The sequence below is a fragment of the Theropithecus gelada genome, chromosome 5, assembly GCF_003255815.1.
Source record: "Theropithecus gelada isolate Dixy chromosome 5, Tgel_1.0, whole genome shotgun sequence".
Classification (NCBI taxonomy): domain Eukaryota; kingdom Metazoa; phylum Chordata; class Mammalia; order Primates; family Cercopithecidae; genus Theropithecus; species Theropithecus gelada.
Genome location: NC_037672.1, coordinates 174834139 through 174848353, shown reverse-complemented (window position 1 = coordinate 174848353; position 14215 = coordinate 174834139). Strand labels below are relative to the sequence as shown.

The following is a 14215-nucleotide window of genomic DNA, read 5'->3' as shown; positions in this document are numbered from 1 at the left end:
TTACTTGAATAAGTGTATGTTTTATTGTTGCTTACCAGTGCAGATTTGTTATGTGTTTAGCCTACATTCATAGACCTTATAAATTCACAGACCACCTTAAATGCATTTAAGAATTTCTATTGTTTCACATACTTCAGTAACACCTATATCAAAGAGACAGCCACAGTAACAAAACATAGAAACTCTGTTTGGATATTTAATCACACTTTTTTACAGCTTTGAAGGATCAAGTTAGGCTTATAGTCTTTGAATTTTTGTTGTTGTGGTTGTTTTTTAATTAACCAGGATCACTTTGAAAATAGCAGAAATGTGGAATATACTGTTTCCTTGGACACATTAAATAAATTGGTCTATACTTCCTCGCTCATTTATATTGATCCACTGTATCTTGCAAAGCATAGGAATTTGAAGTAGCTTTTCTTTTTCTAAAAAATAGCATGGTTTATTTCTTTAACACTGTTTAAGGAGTCAAAATTAGGATCATTCCAATTTTATATGATGAAAACTAACTCAGAAACAAAATGAACACAAATTATTTTATTTAACTTGAGGAATGAGTGAACAGAATACAGCTGGACCAGAAAAATAACATTTTCCTAAAAATCGTACATTTTTATTCCATAAACTCAAGTCCAGAACATACAGTATATGCTTTCAGGTCATCAAATGAGTTTATAAATAAATATATATATATATATTTTATATATATATAACACACACATATATTTGTATATATTTTATATATATAAAAACATATATATTTATAACATATATATAACAAAACTCATTTGATGAGTTCTATATATAATATGTATTTTATATAAAATATATATTAAAAACTTTAAGTTTTTTAAAATGTTAAATATAAGATTGAATGTGGACACCAAGGAAAATAAACAGGGTTAAAAATAATAATAATAAGGGATAGTACAGCAGGACTAGATTAAGTCAAGGAACCACATAACACCTAGAGATGATGTTTTCTACTTTACAAAATATTAGGCTTTACAACTATAACAATACAGTGACAGTGATGTCAGTTCACATGAAAAGAGAGTAAAGTGATTCTTACCCCTTAAATTTTTGTAGTCAGTAACATAACTACACAATATAACCAGTTAACAAGAACGCTGTTCCCACATTGCAATAACTCTTATGTAAATTATCTAAATTATTAAATAATCAATCCTTATTATATTTCTTAATATTAAGAACCATTCATTTCTAGCAATTTTTGCAGGTTGTCAAGATGTCACATTTGAACTAAATTATATGCCTTTAATCTTACTCTTACTATTTTAAATTCATATTACTGTGCTTGCCTTGGTAATTATACAGTATAATTCACACAAATTCTAATTAACTTTTACCATACTGGAAAGTTTTCACCACCCAAGAAGTGTTTTTCTCTATTTTCAAGACTTCTATGTTAATAGTATCAAATACGCCTTCATTCTGTGGAGAGACAATACACATTATTTTGTAAAGCGCCATGGATTCCATGTTTAATTTTACATTATGCTCATAAAATTTCTGTCAGATGGGTATCATTATCCTTATTTTAGAAAAAAAGGAGTAAAGAAGAAATATAAGCTGCTTATAGTTTTGAGCTACAGAAAGTCAGAAATCTCTTTCCAAAGCCCAAGTCAGATCAAAACTTTTGTAATGCATTCAAGTTGTTTATATTACTAGGTTTCAAATGGAATAACTGAGAATCCAGGGCTGGAGACAGTTTGTCTCAGTTCTAAGCTTTATTTTTCACTGTATCTCTTCCTAAACCGTATTCTTCAACCATCTCAGACTTACAAACATTGCCCCCGTGCAGTATGCATTTCCATAGCCCTGATATTTATCTCATGCTATTGTTTCCATTAAAAAGCCATAGAGCCTTCTCCACTCTCTGAAGTCCTACTCACCCATCCAATCTCAGTGCACATTTTCACCTTCCCTTCAACACTTACTTCTTCCCTCAATTGTATTTAGATAGTTTTTTCTTATGCCTTTCCTGTCAGTATACCCACTGTAGCACACCATTCATTTAATCCTCCTTTGTTAAACAGCAAGTAAAATTTACTAGTACAGTATAACATGCTATCAAGTGGGAGCACATCATCACGGGATTTAGCAAAAAGTAGAAACTGAACAAACATTTATTCGAAACAAAGCTTTGTTATTTAGTATCTGCTATGCCAAAACTAGTATTGGTAGTGCACTGACCAGTAAAATTTAAAACATTACTTGGGTGATTATTTTTTGACAAGCATTACACATACTGATGGCAGGTTCTGCATCACTATTGCTTGTAAGTCCAGGGGAACCATAGCAATCCCCACAAAGTCCCGAAGGTTGGGCTGGTGGTTACTCAAGTCAGTTTTGCTTTATAACTTCTTTCCTCAAAACTGCACAGTGCTTAATGCTGGAATCTAAAAGAAAATATGTACGTTATTAGGCTCTGCAAGTTTCAACATAAGAAAAATTATTGAGTTGGGGATCAACTCAGGAACAGAGTCACATGGAGCTCACAGGGTAAACAATGATGCATCATAATCTTTTGATTAACGTTACTCAGTATTTTAGAAAATAAGTTATTCAGCTTCAAAAATAGCATCCTAGTTACCTGAGTGACATTTATCTTCTACCTACTATTTACAAATACACTGGATTTTTTAGAAATTTTATGTTTACAGAAAAATGGAGAAGTAGTACAGAGAGTTCCCATTTACCCTGTACCCAGTTTCTCGTAATAGTAACATTTTACATCAGTACGAGATATTTGTCACAATTAGTCAGCCAATGTTGATACATTATTATTAACTCTGGTCTAGACTTTATTCTCATATCATTAGTTTTCCCCCTGATGTCCTTTTTTTCTGTTAAGAGATCCCATCCAGGACACCATATTAAATTTAATTGCCATCTGTCCTTAGGCTTCGGTTAGCTATGACAGTTTTTCAGACTTTATTTTGATGACCTTGACAGCTTTGAGGAGTAGTGGTCAAGAATTTTGTAGGATGTTCCTCTATTGGAATTTGTTTTTCTCATGATTGGATTGGGGTTATGGGTTTGGGGGAAAAGGTCAGAGAAATAAAGTGCCATATTCATCGCATTATGTGAAGAGTGCAAACTAACAACGTGATTTATAACTGTTAATGTTGACCTTTATCACCTGGCTGAGAAGGTGTTTGTCATTTTTCTGCACTGTAAAATTACCCCTTTTCTATCGTGTTTCTGTGCTGAGCTCTGGAAGGAAGTTACTTTGTGCAGCACACATTTAACAAGTGAGGAGTTGTGCTTCCCCTCCGTGAGGACGGAGGGCCTACATAAGTTATTTAGAAATATTATTCTGCATGGGAGATTTTGAATTCCCTCTTTCAATTTGTTCAATAATTTACTGTAAATATATAGACTCAGGAATATCCATTTTATATGTTGACTTATAATCTAATACTATTTTATTTATTTAGTTGCTCAAATTATTCTAGCATTGCACTTTGGACATTAGGAGCTCTTTAGTTTCCTCTTGTGCTCCTTTGACATACTCCCAATCAAAGTTGTGTGTGTGTGTGTGTATGTGTGTGTTTAGAATTTTTTAGAAGCACAAAGTACTACAGACACATTTTGTATATTGACTATCACAGCTCTATAATCAGCCATTCTTAGGTCCCGTGGCTCATTTTATATTAAAGAACGTTTGGAGGAACTAAGATCTGAGCACTAGGCATGCTCGTTGCTACTGGTGTGTCATTTCTTACAGGTCCTCTCATTTAAATGGACAGAGAAATCCCTATGTGTATACTAACCTGTGTATGCATGATTATCTAAAGTATTTCTCTACGCAACCACCTGTATTAGGTTAAACACATGTACTTATGGCTTCAAATTGATTTCATTACCACATGGATTATTTTAGCCTCCTTTCCTTGCATATCTGTAAATTCACTTCAGCAGTGAGAATCCCACCTCCCACCATGTATCATCCATTTACTTAATTGATCAATTCTATTATCCCCAAAAAGCAGTATCAGAATGAAGCTCTACTCCCATGAAAATTAATTTTGCCAATGGTGATACAGGTTTATGTGAATTTCCTTTTGCCTTTATGGATTTCATTCTTTTCGAAGTTATTTACATCAGTATCTCCCCAGCCTGACCCTCTTCAATGAGGCTGTTTCATACATTTGCAATACACTTAGATTCTAATGTCTCAAGCTGCATCTTTCCTGGGATTCCTTGACCTTCTAAATGGTTGTTTTCTTTATTAATGTTCACTCTTTGTACCGTAAAGCTCTGAGGGTTTTGACACATGCAAAATGCCATGTATCTGCTATTAAAGCATCATTGAGTATAGATTTACTACCCTAAAGTCCCCCTATGCTCTACTTTTTACCTCCCCCGTCTCCTTGGTCTCTTGGCAAACAACTGGTCTTTTTATGGTTTCTATAGTTTGCCTTTTCCAGAATACCATGTAGTTGGATCATCTACTATGTGACATTTTCCAGACTGGCTTCTTTCACTTACCAATATGCATTTAAGATTTATTCTTATCCTTTGGTGACCTGATTACTCATTTCTTTTTAACATGGAATATTTCATCACTGTGTAAATGCACAAAAGATATGCAGGCATGCAATTGCTAAATCACATGAAAATACTATTTCTGGTTTTGTAAGAAACTCAAACTCTTCCAAAGTGACTATACCATTTTACATTCCTACCAGTAATGAATGAGAGTTCTTGTTGCTCTGCACCAGAGCCAGATTTTGGTATTGTCAGGGGTTTTTTTGTTTATTTGTTCTGCTTTGTTTTAGCCATTCTTATAGTTGTATAGTGGCATCTTATTGTTGTTATAATTTGTGAATTCCTATGGATAAATGTTGTGCATCTTTTCATATGCTTATTTGACATTCAAATATCTTTCTTGGTAAAACAGATCTTTTGACCATTTTAACTTAGTTTGTTTTCTTACTGTTGAATTTAGGAGTTCTTTGTATATTTTGGATATACTCTTCTCTTTTTTAAATTGTAGGAGTAAAACCATGAAAGCCTTAAAATTACAGTTCAGGGAGATTGCATTACCAGATTAGGGTCTTGAAATAAGCTTATAATTCACCCTACTCACTACTTCTAGTAGTAACTTTTCAAATGTTTCTGTAATATACGTGGGACTTTTTCACACATTATCTTTGATTCTTTCTTCTGACAGATTTATGCAGGAAAACAACTGACTAAGTGACTAGGCAGTATTTCTTCTGTAGTTCTCTTTCCCAGGAGTAAAAATGCTCTACTCCCTGCTGACTTTTCTTTAGTATTGGTATTGCCTACTCCATCTTTATTCTTACCTCTTTGGGGAATAGAATGTATTATATATTATATCTCTTTGAGGCATCTTTAAGTTTTCTATTGTTCCTTCAAAATACAAGAATGTGAACATAATGCTACATAAATATACACATATATATAAAGTTTAAAAATAACAAAAACCAAGTAAAATAGTTATTATAGCTTTAAAAAACAGCATAATAATAATAATGACATATACTATTGGAAAATTCCAGAAACTAAAATTGTGAACCCCGTTCTATTTTCTTCATAATTTAATATTAGTACTGCGTGCCAGGAATTTTTCTGAACATTTTAGATAAAGCACTGAACAGGGCAAAAAATGTCCATACCCTCATGGCACATATATTCTAGAAGGATATAGACAATACGAAAAATAGTAAATAAGAAAATGTCAAGTAGTGATAAGTAGTATGATAAAAATAAAATAAAAGATAAATGATAAATACTTGAGGTCATGAATATCCCAATTACCCTGATTCGAGTGTGACACATTGCTTGTATCAAAATATCACATGTATCCCATAAATATGTACAACTACTAGGTATCCACGAAAGTAAAAAAAATGAAAGAAAAAAATGAAAGTAAAAGAAGTGGTAGCTACTAGCCTCTATTTCCAAATAACAGTAAGTTGTAATTATCTTTATAACTAAAATTATTTATTAACTTTAAAAGTTATTTGTTTCAATACTACAGTCTTTGTCTTCTTTTAGCTTGTATGTGTTTATCTCAAACCATAATATGCAGAATGCATTGAGTACATACATGAATCCATTGCTTCTGTATATAAACATGAAATTCTCATGTAAGGCTATATTATATGTGAATATCAATGTTCTTGTTAGCAGTTATGATTTACATAGATTTTCAGAGAGAATAAGAGTATTAGAAAGTATCCTTAATGTGTAAATGTGTCACATTTTCTGATCTGAGAAATCTACTTTTTATAGCCTTTGAAACAGGATATAATATCACCCAATAATTATATGTATTCATACCTCTGAAAAATATTGATGTAGAGTTTCATCTATGAAGCAGTGTAGTACAGCTCTGTGGCTTGCCTCAAGAACACTCAGGGATTCAGAAGTAAATGTGTGCTTCAATGCACTTATAACTGAACCATGTCTCTTGACATAGCCAAATGCATGCGTGAGGCCTGCAAATAGTGCTGGTTTATCACCAGCTGCATGAATCAAATGAATGCCTGCATGATTTTAACAAACGGGTGGTAAAAATACTTGTTAGGAAAAAGTAGCCTATATCAGGATGTTTATACAGAATAAATATATAAGCAAGCAAATTATGTGTATGTGTGAATGCGTGTGTGTGTGTGTGTGTGTCTGTGTAGCAAATTAGTATGTAAAGTAATTACTACCTGGGAAATTATAGGCCAATCACAAAACAAATGCCATTAGGACAGGATAGAAAAATATGCTATATAAATTTAGAGGAATGGCACTGCCACATGAATAGGGGCAGATTTATTAAAAAGAAGAAATATTCCTCCAAATACACATTTCTTTCTAGACATAGTGATAAAGGTCTAATACTTTCAGTAGAATATATTAAAATGCATGAAGGTTTTATCTGTTCTAAGGAGATACTACTGTATTGAAATCAGTAAATGATAAAAATCACACCAGAGGTTTAAAAAACACACTTCTATGATGTGACATGTTGGAACTGAAAATGTTTAGGTAGAAGCTCAGGTTCCATGAGTTTTCTGTCACCATAACATAAAAAGTTGATTACAAAACAGAGGTAAATTTGTTTTTAGAGAGTCTCTTAATGATTTAGTTAGTTGACTTTGGCTCGAAAATGCTTGCACAGTGCTATATCACTTACCTAAACCTGGATATTGAAAAAAAAAATGGCTCTCCTAAGGATTATATATCTGCTTGCTTTAGATATTTCAATCAGGGAACAGAAATCTAGGGTCTTATATATAGTACAAGGTGGGGTAACAGGCAAGTGCCATATTTCTGCTGAGCAGATCATGCTGATAATTATCCTCAATAATTTGATATTACACAATTTTTAAATTTCAAAACCATACCTTTATACAATGTTTTCTAAGTATTATCAAACTACCATTCTGTGAAGCAGGTAGATATTTCCTTCATTTTACATATGTGAGTAATCTGATCTCAAAGAGGTTAAGTGTTTGACTTCAGATCCAACAACCACTATGTGGTTTACAGATAGACATGTCTTCTGTTCTCAGGCCCTGTCAGCATGACACCACAGAGCACCCTGTTCTAACAGGGAGTATGGAGTCCCAGGCATTCTCTGCTTCAGCTGTTGTCCATTGATCAGACAACAGCATGACTTTAATTGATCTATATAGGAATTAAGATTTGTGAAGAGAGTAACAAATTATTAACATTTTAGAGAATCTCCTAATATCCTTTGTATACCCAGTTTTGTTTGTAAAATGTACAACCTAGTACAGCAGAAAACAATGTTAGAATAGAACTGAAGACAACTCTAGCTGGACCAATAACATGCTAAATATTCTTGGGACATTCCTCAATTGATTTAGCTTCAGCTAAATAGGTTTAGAAAAAGGCAAGCTCCAAGATACCATTTGACTATGAAGTAGTGTAATTAAAAACATATAGGAATTACTCCCCTGTCAAAATCTTCTAAAATAAAAAAACCCCAAAACATTAAGGTAAATGCCACAATTCATTAAAATTATTTTTAACTTTAGAAGGATTTCATGATACCAGTCTTCAGTCTTCTTGGGGGCACTGCAAAACTCAAACATTGTAGTTTACATTACTACACCCATGATTAGAATTAACATGATGAAAATGCTCTTGGGTGAAGGCATGCAGAGTGACCGGAATCCCCTGGCCTGCTTTTACAGCAGCAGGCACACTTCCATCCTAAACATCCTCAGCTTCTTCCTTGGCATAATGATTCCACTGAAAAGGGAGCACTAAAACTGCTGAGGCTTAAGGCCACAGTTTCAAATACTGGTAACTTCTATAGCACAGGTGGAGAAACGAAAGAAAACGACTAAATTGTTTGCTTTCAGATTGGTTTAAAATTATCTGGCGAATGGCCATTTTACTTAACCCTGTCAGGAAAAATGAAGCATATTTTGGGGGAGAAGGCAGTGGCAGTGTACAGAGTGAGAGATGCTGGTATCACAGTGCTGCCTAAGAGGAATCTCATCCCATGCTTGGGGCCTTGAATTCCTGACCTTAAATGGAAACCACAAATGTATGTGCAATCTAAGAAACAGCAATGCACATGCCGTTCAGTGAGGAAAGTGATAATTCATGCCACGTAAGGTAAAATATCCAATATAAAAACTATGCCATGTTCTCACATTTTTATAAGGAAAAAAAAAAAAAAAAAAAAAAAAAGACCTGAAACGAATAAGAAGAATGTTGGCCAAAGACTGAATTTATAGCTATAAAAAGAATGTCACTTTTCCTCATCACTTAAAGAATATCAATATCTTCTCTACTTGATAGACCTTTTCAATTGCACTTTACCGAACAACTATTATTTGAAAATCCCTTTAGAAAATTAGGTCATTTTTTCTTTCACATCCTCATTCTGGATCCTATAAGACATGTTTTGTAGATAATAGGAAGAGTTCCAAAACTCACACTGACTTTTTATTTAATGAGAGATACATTTGATTTTCTCCTGCTACTTGAAGAGGAGATTTATTCCAACACTCTCTTTGATTCTGAACAAAAGTCAGCCCAGGCTCATTTTTAGAGAGAAAAAATATCATTTATAAGAGAGCAAACCATCAAATCAGCAAACCACTCCAATACACATGAGTGTGGTTTGGGTCACCGTGCAGCTTGCTTCCCCAGGAAGTGTGAAGAGCTGCATTGTGCCCGGGAATTTGGAGATGGAAAAAAGGAAGGACATTCCAGCAAATAGAAATCAGAGGGACTAGATCTTTTGCAAATAAAACAGATTTTTTAAGAAAAAAATATGTACTTCAGAAATGTCATGTTCCTCATCTATATATGAGACCTAAACTGACTTGAAATCTGAAGACAACATGGTTTTAAAAAATATCATCTGTTCCCTAAAAAATAAAAATATATGTTACTGGGATTTTTTTGTTTGTTTGTTTTAAGGGATGATTTAATGATTTCTCAAGGTCCATTTCTTTGTTTTGTGCTACTATAATACAATGCCACATATCAGGTAATATAAGAACAGAAACTTATTTCTCATAGTTCTGGAAGTTCAGAAGTCTAAGATCAAGGTGCCGGCAGGTTGGGTGTCTGGTGAGCGTCCAGTCTCTGCTTTCCAGGTGCTGCCTTGAACATTGCATCCTCAGTACGGGAAGGATGCTGTGTTCTCATAGGGCAGAAGGTGCAAAAGGAAAAGGGATAAACTCTTTCCAGCATGCCCTTTTATAATGGTATTCAGTTCCACTCAGGTAGGCTCTACCCTCACGACTTAATCACCTCCTGAGGACCCCACCTCCTAACGCCATCACTATGGCCATTAAGTTTCTTTCTTTTCTTTCTTTTTTTGTGACATGAAATCTTACTGTTGCCCAGGCTGGAGTGCAGTGGCACCATCTCGGCTCACTGCAACCTCCACCTCCCAGGTTCAAGCGATTCTCATGCCTCCGCCTCCCTAGTAGCTGAGACTACAGGCGCACACCACCAGACTTGGCTAATTTTTGTATTTTTAGTAGAGACAGGGTTTTGCCATGTTGGCCAGGCTGGTCTCAAACTCCTGACCTCAGGTGATCCACCCTTGGCCTCCCAAAGTGCTGAGATTACAGGTATAAGCCACTGTACCCAGAGTCCACTAAGTTTCAACATCTGGATTTAGGAAGGGACACATTTAAACCATAGCAGTCTATGTTTTAGTGACATCATTCTAATAATGTAACTATTAGTCACATATTTAGAAGCAACTCATGTAGCTTTATATAATTTTTAAAAAGTATCTGGTGACATGTAGGAAATACATGATAGAAAGCCTGCAATATTTATATATTATATATCATATTTTAATTTTGTGTGCCTTTATCTTAATGGGAAGAAGATAAATATTACATATTTGTGAAATAGAAGTCCAAAATGTACTTGAAAAATATAATTTAGAACTCTAAATTTATTATAATTAGAGAATACAAAAAATACTGGATCACATTTGTTTCAATGAGGTCGGGACGTGAGGAAGAAAAGTCCTCCACAAAAATTTACCTTTCGTAGATAACGTTTCAACAAACACTAATCAAATTTCATACAAAACCATATTTTCAGTTCACTTTTATAACCCTCTAGTGTTGTTCTGTCTTTCAATAAGAGGTAATTGGAAAAGGCACTATGCATTTTACAAATGTTTTCCCTTGGATTTCTGAAAAGGTGACTTTTTCAAAAAGTAAAAGCCAAAGCATTTCTAAGTCAGAAATCTCATATAATTAAAGCCTCGAGCTGCATGCATTTTTAATACCACGGACAACATAGTAATTGACATATGTGATTCTGGATCACACTTCAGATTTTAAATTATTTTAGTCTGCTGAAATGTGTTTAAGTGCACTAACCAGATATACTTTCAGTAATTCGGCTTTTAATGACTATCCTTCACTTCAGAGCTTTGATGTTAAAATAGTCTAAGAAATGATGTAATTTCCCCACATGCTGGTTGGGTTATAGTCAGATGTTTCTTAAATATTTCATGTGAGACCTCTCCCTGACCGCTACCACTGTGAAAATGGGAGGAGATTTTACTTAAAATAATTTTATATCTTGTAGTTCACTAAATTAACGGGAGTGATCAGGACCTCAACCAAAATTTATTGCTGAACCTAAAATAAGATCAAAGCAATAAATCAAAAGGATATAGCAGATGTAAAAATACAAATTATAAGGATAAGTTCAGAATAATTAATATTGGCAAAATTGCACTGCAAAAGACCTTAGAAGGTGTAAAGCTCATAGTACATTAAAATCTAAAATTTTAAATAGGCCTCTGAGCCCAGAAAAGACCACTAATTCCTACTTATTTGCTGTGAAGTCACTAGGCCTACCACAGAGCTTTACTAACAATTGCATTGTCTAATCTCTCTGTGTATTTCCTCTAGTGCCTTAAACTTCTTGCAACCAGGCTGTTCAATGGGCAGCCACACATATGAACATTCAAAAGATTCCAATCACCTGTCATGTGTATCAGCAAACATCCTGGCTTCTACACTCTTCTTACATTGTTTACACAAAATATATTTTTAAAAAATTTTCAAATCTGCACATCCTGCCCTGGAACTTAAAAATATTTGTTTTAAATAATTTTTTAAATAAAAAGTAAGCTGTATTATGTCTCCTATAGTATTTAGTGAGAAGTAATGATGATTTCCAGTTAACATATGTAGAAAACGAGGCTAAAATACGTTAAAGAATTGGTTCCGCAGGAACAGAAAACCAGATACCGCATTTCTCACTTATAAGTGGGAGCTAAACATTGAGTATACATGGGAACAATACAAAGAAGGGAACAATAGGCACTGGGGCCTACATGAGGGTGGAGGGTGGGAGGAGGGTGAGGACTAAAAAACTACCAATCAGGTATTATGCTGATTTCATGGGTGACAAAATTATCTGTACACCAAACCCCTGTGACTTGCAATTTACCCATGTAACAAACCAGCACATACACCCCTTGAACCTAAAATAAAAGTTGGAAGGAAAAAGCTGATTCGAGTTCGCACAGTTAGTATTTCCGAACATGGTGGTTCAGACTTTGAGTTCGGTCTTTCCAACTGTACAACTGGAAGAGAGTGTGCTTCATACCTGGTCATGAAAAGCAGGAAATCAGTCAGATAAAAGTAGCAGGACTGGTTCCTGGGAATCTGTAACAGGAGCCAAGAAACAGATCAATGAGAGTGCAAAATAATTGTAACTGTAAATGCATGCAAGAATCAGAAAGTATTTTGAAAAATGAATTATAAGAGTGTTACTCACCAACAAAATAATGAAGAGACAGTAAAAGAAAGATGCAAAAAGATTATTTGGCTTAAAATTATGAGACATCAAGTGAGCATCAACAGAAAAGTTTAAGAAAAAAACAGGAGGGAGATAATGAGATTCTTGGATGTTTGTTATGCTATGACCTCTTAACTAAACTGTGGGTTCTTCATAAAAATATATATTTTTGTATTCCCAGGTAAAATTTTTTATTTTGAAATATATTTGATACAATAATTTGATTTTGATTTCTTTTAGTTGATCATTAAATATTAAATATGAATATTAAAAGATGGAAATTGGCTTGGGGTTTTATATATATAAAGACACAAAGTAAAATGGTGGTTGCCAGAGCTGAGGGTAGGGAGAATGGGTAGGTATTGTTTAAAGGTTACAAATTTCAATTTGGGATAATGAAAAAGACCTGGAGATGGATTGTGGTGATGGTTGAAAAATAATAGTATAAGTGTACTTAATGCCACCAAACTGTACATGTAAAAATTGTTACAATGTAAACTTTATGTTATGTATACCTTACAAAAAGGAAAAAGAAAGTCAGCTAGGGAGTAGAATAAAGTAGAAATGGTAGAAGGTGTTGAACTGCAATGTGGTCACGACCAGGACCTTGGCAGACTCCACAGGGAGTGCCAGACCCCAGTGTCCATTCAGAACTCACCCACCTTGAAGACAAGAGCAGAAATCTTTATACCACCCACATCAAGCAGACATTGGGTAGAGGCTGCTTTCCACACACCTTGATGAGGCCCCTCTATTCTTCAGAGGATGATTTCAATTCCAAGGTGGCGGGCCTCGCTTACATAATCAGCCAGCAACACTCCCAGCAGCTGGGGAACGAGTGCTTCAGTCTTAAGCGGGGGTTTGGCAACATATCATAGCATCCACTGCAGCCCACAGTCTAGATCCTTTATTCAACCCCCTGCCATACAATAACATTGCTCCCTCACTCATAGTTGTCTCTCTCTCAGCTTTAAGAGCCATCCCAGATGCATGGTAGGATGGAACTCCTATCCAACAGGTGGGTGCTTCCGTTCCAGGAGCTTTCTTGACTTCTGACATAATCTCCACCCATCTTGACTAAGCACTCTCAGAATCCAGTTCTTTCCACATTCCCTCCTCCTGTTACATTTTGGTTAAGTTGTGCAGCTCCTTCAGTTCTAAAATGCATTATTAGTAGCATGAAGTAATAACATTTGTAATATTTCTGGTAACTTTTATAATGTTTACCTGTTTCTTAGTTGTCTTTCCAGACTCCCCTCCAACTGGTTCTGCATAAAACACTACTAATTACTTGGTTAACCTTCAATAACTAAAGACTGCATCCTCTATGAGACAAGAAAATGGGAGTAACATTTTTCATAGTTTTATTGTGCACTTTATGCTGTATTTATTAATTACTGAGAGGCAAGTTTTATCTCTATTTTATAGAAGAGGACCCTGCAGCTCTGAGAAGTTAATTGACTTGGAAAGGATAAATAACTAAGAAGTAATAGAGAAATAATTTGGCTATAAAATCTCTGTATTTAACAACTACTTTCTTATTAGTAATATTAGTGAAAGCTATCATTCATTGAGCATCTACCATGTGACATGAATAGTGAATGGCATTTCATAGATTTTAAATCTAACACATCAATCCTATAAAGTAAAATTATTCCCTTTTTTATATGTTTTATAAAAACCCTTGCACCTCAGAGAGGCAGAACTCCTTAACACAAGCAAATATTGTTTACCATCTTTGTCCCAAGTCACTCTATTTTTTGGAGGTGTCATGCCCATCATGAATCCCTCTTGGAAAGCTGAGGAGTGTGCAAAAGCACCAAAAGTTACCTGGGTGCAGTGGCTCACACCTGTAATCCCAGCACTTTGGGAGGCCAAGGTAGGAGGACTG

At 34.6% G+C, this 14215-nt stretch overlaps 1 long non-coding RNA gene across 1 annotated transcript in view; it reads right to left on the bottom strand.

Moving 5' to 3' along the window:
* Positions 1-2339: 2339 nt before the first annotated feature.
* LOC112624211 overlaps positions 2340-14215 on the bottom strand; it is a 32215-nt gene continuing 20339 nt past the window's right edge. The window contains exon 4 of the long non-coding RNA XR_003119365.1: positions 2340-2423. This is a non-coding gene — a long non-coding RNA (uncharacterized LOC112624211). The remainder of the gene's footprint in view (positions 2424-14215) is intronic.